The sequence below is a fragment of the Nicotiana tabacum genome, chromosome 4, assembly GCF_000715075.1.
Source record: "Nicotiana tabacum cultivar K326 chromosome 4, ASM71507v2, whole genome shotgun sequence".
Lineage (NCBI taxonomy): Eukaryota > Viridiplantae > Streptophyta > Magnoliopsida > Solanales > Solanaceae > Nicotiana > Nicotiana tabacum.
This window is the reverse complement of record NC_134083.1, coordinates 124,205,209-124,211,990: the sequence shown is the minus strand read 5'-3', so window position 1 is coordinate 124,211,990 and position 6,782 is coordinate 124,205,209. Positions and strand designations below refer to the sequence as shown.

At 40.2% G+C, this 6,782-nt stretch overlaps 1 pseudogene; it reads left to right on the top strand.

Annotated features, from left to right (window-relative positions):
- The first annotated feature begins 3,749 nt into the window (after positions 1-3,749).
- LOC107797012 (24-methylenesterol C-methyltransferase 2-like) lies at positions 3,750-5,060 on the top strand (annotated as a pseudogene).
- The last annotated feature ends 1,722 nt before the right edge of the window (positions 5,061-6,782 follow it).

Below are 6,782 nucleotides of genomic sequence, written 5' to 3'. Positions count from 1 at the left end.
CTTCCAAATCATATTCCGGATGCACTCCTAAGTCCAAAATTACCTAACGGAGCTAACAGAACCATCAAAATTCAAATTCGAGATCGTTTACATATAGGTCAATATCCGGTTAACTTTTCCAACTTAAATTTCTACTTAAGAGACTAAGTGTCTCAATTCACTCTGAAACCACTTCGATCCCGAACCAACTAACCCAATATAGCATAATATAGCTGAATAACACAAAAAGAAATAGAAATGTGGGAGACGGGGCTATAACTCTCGAAACGACCGGCTGGGTCGTTACAGTTTAAGAGGAAAACAAAAAGGGAAATTTTTCCTTATAGTTTGAATTAATTCATTGTGATGTGTGGGGCCCCTATCGTGTTCCTTCTTCTTGAGGCTCTGTATATTTCCTTACTATTGTGGTTGTTTTTTCTCGTGGTATGTGGGTCGACTTAATGGCCGAGAAAAGTGAGGTTAAACATAAAATATAATAATTTTATTTCATGGTTATGACTCAGTTTCAGAAAAGGGTAAAAATACTTAGATGCGACAATGGTAAGGAGTTCACTTGTCTTCATACTTTTTATGCGGATTAGGGAATAGTCCATCAAATAACTTATGTTGATACACCTTAGCAAAATGGACGAGTGGAAAGGAAGCATCATCATATATTGAATGTTGCTTGTGCACTCCGTTTCCAAGCTAATTTGCCAATCTCATTTTGGGGAGAAGGTGTTTTGACTGCAGTTTATCTTATTATTCGTACTCCTACTTTCATATTTGATGGAAAGACTCCTTATGAGTTAATTTTTAGAAAAGAACCTTCCTATAAGCCTCTAAAAGTATTTGGATGTCTATGCTTTGCTCATCTTAAGTTCCGCGAAAAAGATAAGTTTAGCTCTAGGAGTCATTGATATATTTTTGTTGGATATCCTTTCGGGAAGAAGGGATGGCGTATCTATGATTTAGAGACTCGAGATTGTTTTGTGTCTTGTGATGTTATTTTTTATGAAAAAGTCTTCCCTTATGTTAGTTCAGTGTTTGACTCTAAGCCTACCACTCCGTTGGATTCCTCTGGTGCTTTCCCCACTAATGATCATATTATGCAACATGATCACTCACTCTCTGTTCACTCAAGGGGGAGTTTTGATATTGAGCCTAACGTAAATGAAGAAATGAGGGTAGATGTTACTTCTCCTAGTCCCATTCAGGAGGAAAATATGAACACAAGTTCTACCATTGTGGATACAGAGACTCTTCCTACTACTATTACTACTGTGGGTGAAGCTCTTGGTTTGGGACATCGGGAACATAAAGTGTCCACCAGATTAAAAGATTATGTATGTTACACAACTAAGTGTCATACTACTATGTGCATAGATACCCCAACGCAAAGCTCATCACCCACTCATTCACAGTCCTAAGGTACGCCGTATCTCATAGCTAACTATGTGACTTGCAATATTTTTTCTTCTAGATACAAGAGCTTTCTGGCAGCTGTTACTGCAGGTATTGAACCCACAAGGTTTTATGATGTTGTGTGACCCTCTTTGGCGACGTACTATGAAAGAAGAAATTGACACATTGGAAAAGAATGGTACATGGACATTAGAGTTTCTTCCCCCGGGAAAGAAGACTATCGGATGCAAGTGGGTATATAAGATCAAATATAATTCTGATGGTACAGTTGAGTGATTTAAAGCTCGTCTTGTGGTTCTTGGTAACAAGCAGGTGGATGGAATTGATTACAATGAAACTTTCGCTTCGGTGGTGAAAATGGTAACTATACGCATTTTTCTTAGCATTGATGTGGCTAAAAAATGGGAGTTGCATCAAATGGATGTTCATAATGCATTCTTGTATGGGGATCTAGATGAAGAAGTTTATATGCAACTTCCACCCGGATTTGAGACCTCGACTCAAGGGAAAGTGTGCCGCCTTCGCAAATCCTTATATGGATTGCGACAAGCTCCAAAAAATTAGTTTGCTAAACTTGCTACTGCCTTAAGGACATTTGGTTTAGTGTAATCATTTGCAGATTATTCTTTATTCTCTTATATAAAGAATGGTTTAATATTACATGTTTTTGTTTATGTCGACGATCTGATTATTGCCGGAGACGATTCTGGTGCTATTGCTAATTTCAAACAATATTTGCATCGTTGCTTTCACATGAAAGATCTTGGGCCATTAAATTATTTTTTTCGAGATAGAAGTGGCCAGAGGAATAAATGGTCTGTTTCTTTGTAAGAGAAAATATGCACTTGATATTTTCAATGAAACTAGACTTTTTGGAGCCAAACCTGCTAGCTTTCCTATGGAGCAGAATCATAAGCTCGCATTGGACAATGGTAATGATTTTGCTGAACCTGACAAATATAGACGATTGGTTGGTCGACTAATTTATTTGACCATCACTCGTCTCGAGCTCTGCTATTCAGTTTATATATTAGCTTAGTTCATGCATTGTCCAAAAGAGAGATATTGGGAGGAAGCATTGCGTGTACTGAGATATTTGAAGGGCAATTCAGGTCAGGGAATTTTCTTACGATCTGATAGCAATTTGCTCTTACATGCATATTGTGATTCTGATTATGGAAGTTGTCCGATGACACGGCGTTCTTTAACTGGTTATTTTATTCTACTGGAAAATTTACCTATCTCTTGGAAAACCAAGAAACAACATATTGTCTCTCGCTCCTCGGCCAAAGTAGAATATAGTTCTATAGCGATTGCGATGTGTGAGTTAAAATGTCTCAAATCTCTGTTATGATCCTTAGGTGTCTTTCACAAGGATCCTATTCGTTTGTATTGTGATAGTCAAGCTACTCTACATATATCTGCAAATCTAGTTTTTCATGAGCGTACAAAGCACATTGAGGTTGATTGTCACTTCGTACGTGATGAATTAACAGCTGGTAACATTGTTGCATCTCATGTGTGCACTTATGAACAACTAGCAAACATATTTACTAAAGCACTTGGGAAACAACACTTTTGTATCTACTTCGCAGGTTGGGCATTCGCGATCTTCATGCTCCAACTTGAGGGGGATTATTGGGATATAATATAGTTATAAATATGGTGTAATATTATTTTATGTTTATTTTAGGAAATTGTATATGTTTAGGAGACTATAGCAGTGGTTGCCTTATTTTCTACGATAGCTTTCTTAGTTAACAAGACATAGATTTTATATATATTAACACATGATTATTCAATTGAAGGGACAGAACTTCATTCTCTCTTAAATTCTTCCTACAAGGATACAATTAATTACTACATAGATTTTTCCTTAATCTCGAACTAATTGGATCAGCAATATGAATTGTTATATTCTGTCTTATCAATCATATTTCAGTCAAATACTTGTAAAGTAATCTTTCTTTTATGTAAATAAGCCGTTTTTAGGAAGGGAAAAAAATTAGTACTGTAGTTTTCTGAATTCACAAATTCCCTCGCATCTCGTGCTTATTCCTTCTAGGACGTAACGTGAATATACTTACTTCCAACGACAATATCGACGATATGGATTTTTACCCTTGTATTTTATAACCAAATTCATGGAGTAAATTATTAATGATAATATTTTTTTAAGAAATCAAAATCAATTTTTATGTGTATTAAACGCATTATTCTATGACGTTAATAGTAATATCCTAAACTAAATCTTTAAATCTGGCATTAATAGCGTAGGAGGATGTATCCTCCCGAATTGCAATGCCATGAATCCCGTCGTTACGCTCTTGTCATTATGCCCATTGTACCCCCCTATGACTCTTTCAAAACCCCTCAAAAAGATCCCCAAAGAGAAGCTCACCATAAAAACCCCACTCCCTTCTCACCCATCTTCTATGCTCTCACTTTCTCATGGTTTTTCTTACTCTCTTTTTTACTGCCTCCCTTCTCGCCGGCGGCGGCCTTTACTGGTTCGTTTGCATCCTTGGCTCTGCCGAGCAAAAGGGTAAACGTACCATCCAACTTTCCTTTGGTTCTTTAGCCAAAGAGAAAGTTCAAGAAGGTTACACACAGTACTGGTCTTTCTTTTGCCGCCCTAAAGAGATTATTAACACCGCCGATAAAGTCCATGCCGTTGTTGAAACTTTCTATAACCTCGTCACTGATATATACGAGCGGGGTTGGGGTCAATCTTTTCACTTCTCGCCTTCTATCCCTGGAAAATCCCATCGGGATGCCACCCGCATGCATGAGGAAATGGCCAACGATCTCTTGGGGGTAAAACCCGGAGCCCGCATTCTCGATGCGGATTGTGGGGTTGGCGGGCCGATGCGGACTATCGCAGCCCATTCAGGTGCTAATATTGTTGGGCATCACCATTAATGAGTACCAGGTGAAACGGGCTCGAGCCCACAACAAGAAAGCCAGGCTTGACTCCCTCTGCGAGGTGGTTTGTGGCAACTTTTTGGAAATGCCTTTTGCTGACAACAGTTTCGATGGAGTTTATTCCATTGAAGCCACATGTCATGCCCCAAAGCTCGAAAAGTGTACAAAGAGATCTATCGGGTGTTAAAGCCCGGATCTTTTTACGTCTCCTACGAGTGGGTTACGACCGAATTGTACAATTCGAATAATCCGGAACACGTGGAGATAATTCAAGGGATTGAAAGGGGTGATGCATTACCCGGGTTGAGAAGCTACAAGGATATTGGTGGAATTGCTAGGAAAGTGGGGTTCGAGGTGGTGAAGGAGAAAGATTTGGCTAAGCCACCAGCGAAGCCGTGGTGGACAAGGCTGAAAATGGGGAAGATTGCTTACTGGAGGAATCACATTTTGGTGACATTGCTTGCATGGCTTGGTATTGCACCAAAAGGTACAGTTGATGTGCACGAGATGTTGTTCGTGACTGCTGATTATTTGTCTAAAGGTGGTGAAAAAGGCATTTTCTCTCCTATGCATATGATTCTCTGCAGAAAACCTGAAGAGTTAACATGCCATTTACCAACGTAGCAACTAGACATTTCAATAGATGTTACTGGTTATTTCAGCTCTGTTGCTCCCTTTGGTTATTATCTACTTGTTTTTTGGCCTTATTATTGGATTTAATTTGTTGTTGTTATTTCCTCCATTTTTTAAAAATCAATTTGTAGTTTGAATATCTCATCTTCTTCTGATATAGTTTAAGATCGCTAGTTATTTCTTACTTATTGTTAGTATTGCGAGGTCTAAAGCAGAAAAGATCCTTTCTTTAGTTTCGTTTGTTGGAAGTTTGACAATGGTCCCCTAACTTGTGTTAAAATTGTATACGGGTGAAACCGAGCCCATGGGACGCCTCGACTTCCGATAAAGTAAACGGAGCAAGAGACGTGACGCCAAGGAACCAGAATCGAGACAAGGAGCCCCTCGAGCTGGGGTCCGGGCAAAACTCCCGTCCCCGGGAGTATCGGGGTCAAGACCCCGAGTTTGGTTCGAATCCCAAAGGCCTCGGAAAGCACTACCGGGTAATCAAGCGCGACCAACAAAAGGCCGTGATGTCCGTGACCAGCCGGATATCACGGCGTGGATCTCGGCACATATCGGCAGAGAACCGGTGATTGATTAAACAGAAGATAGTTTACCTTTTATAGAATTGTATTTAGAGTAAAACTCTCCTACTATATAAAGGGGGTCTTATTATTCATTAAACACAGTGTAGCATGCATATCAAAGCAATACACTCTTATTTTCTCTGTTATTCAAAGTTCTTACTCTTGTTCATCAGTGCTTCATTATTGTGAGCCCGGGATCAAGGGCAGTCACCTCCTTAAGTGGTTTGACAATCTATTACGTCATTTATCTGTTTAATCTAACGTAATTTATTATTTGTATTGAACTAATACACGTCTCCTTAAAATCACATACAAATTTAATTATTACCCTTTTTTAGGTTAAACAGTTTGGTGCCCACCGTGGGGCTAAGGATAATAATGGCAATTTGATACAAATTTCCATAACACACTCTATTTTACACTTATTCTTTAAGTTATTAATTTAAGGTCAGATTAAAAATGTCGAACTCCTAATCTGTCCATTTGAACGTGGATGCTGAGTCCGGCAACCATGGCGAAAACAACATGTTACCCAGCAACGAGGTGCCCTCTGCTGACCCAGCCCTCTGCTGACCCCAACGGAGTCCCGGTCGCTGATCCGATCGATGCTAACTCACATGTGTCTATCGAAGCAAACCTGCTTACTGGCCCCGAAATAGCATTCGCGGGGGAGCCCGGTCGATAGCCTGGAATACACACGACGACGAAGGTGACGGGATCAACTTGGGCATGATTTTCAAAATATTACAGGCCCAACAGGCAACGATAGCCCAGTTGCAGAACCAAAGTCGAGCCCCCAGCAGAGTTGAGCCCGAATCGTCACGGGAAAACTCCCACAGAAATGAACCGGCCACGAAAAGGCCGAGTGAAGCAGAACTCGGGACCAACCCCGGGATAATAAAGATGCTCGAGAAACTGACAAAGCGGGTGGAATCGGGAGAAAAGAAAATTGAAGCCAACGACAAAAAAGTGGAAACCTATAACTCCAGGTTGACCAAATCCCGGGAGCGCCACCGATACTGAAGGGTCTGGATTCCAAAAGTTCAAAAACCTTTCCCTCCGAGCGCAGCTCTGAAGCCGATCCCAAAGAAGTTCTGCATGCCCGAAATTCCTAAGATAATGGGACAACCGATCCCAACGAACATGTGACCTCTTATACATGTGCCATCAAAGGAAATGACTTGGAAGATGATGAAATCGAATCCGTTCTGCTGAAAACGTTCGGAGAGACCTTGTCGAAAGGAGTTATGA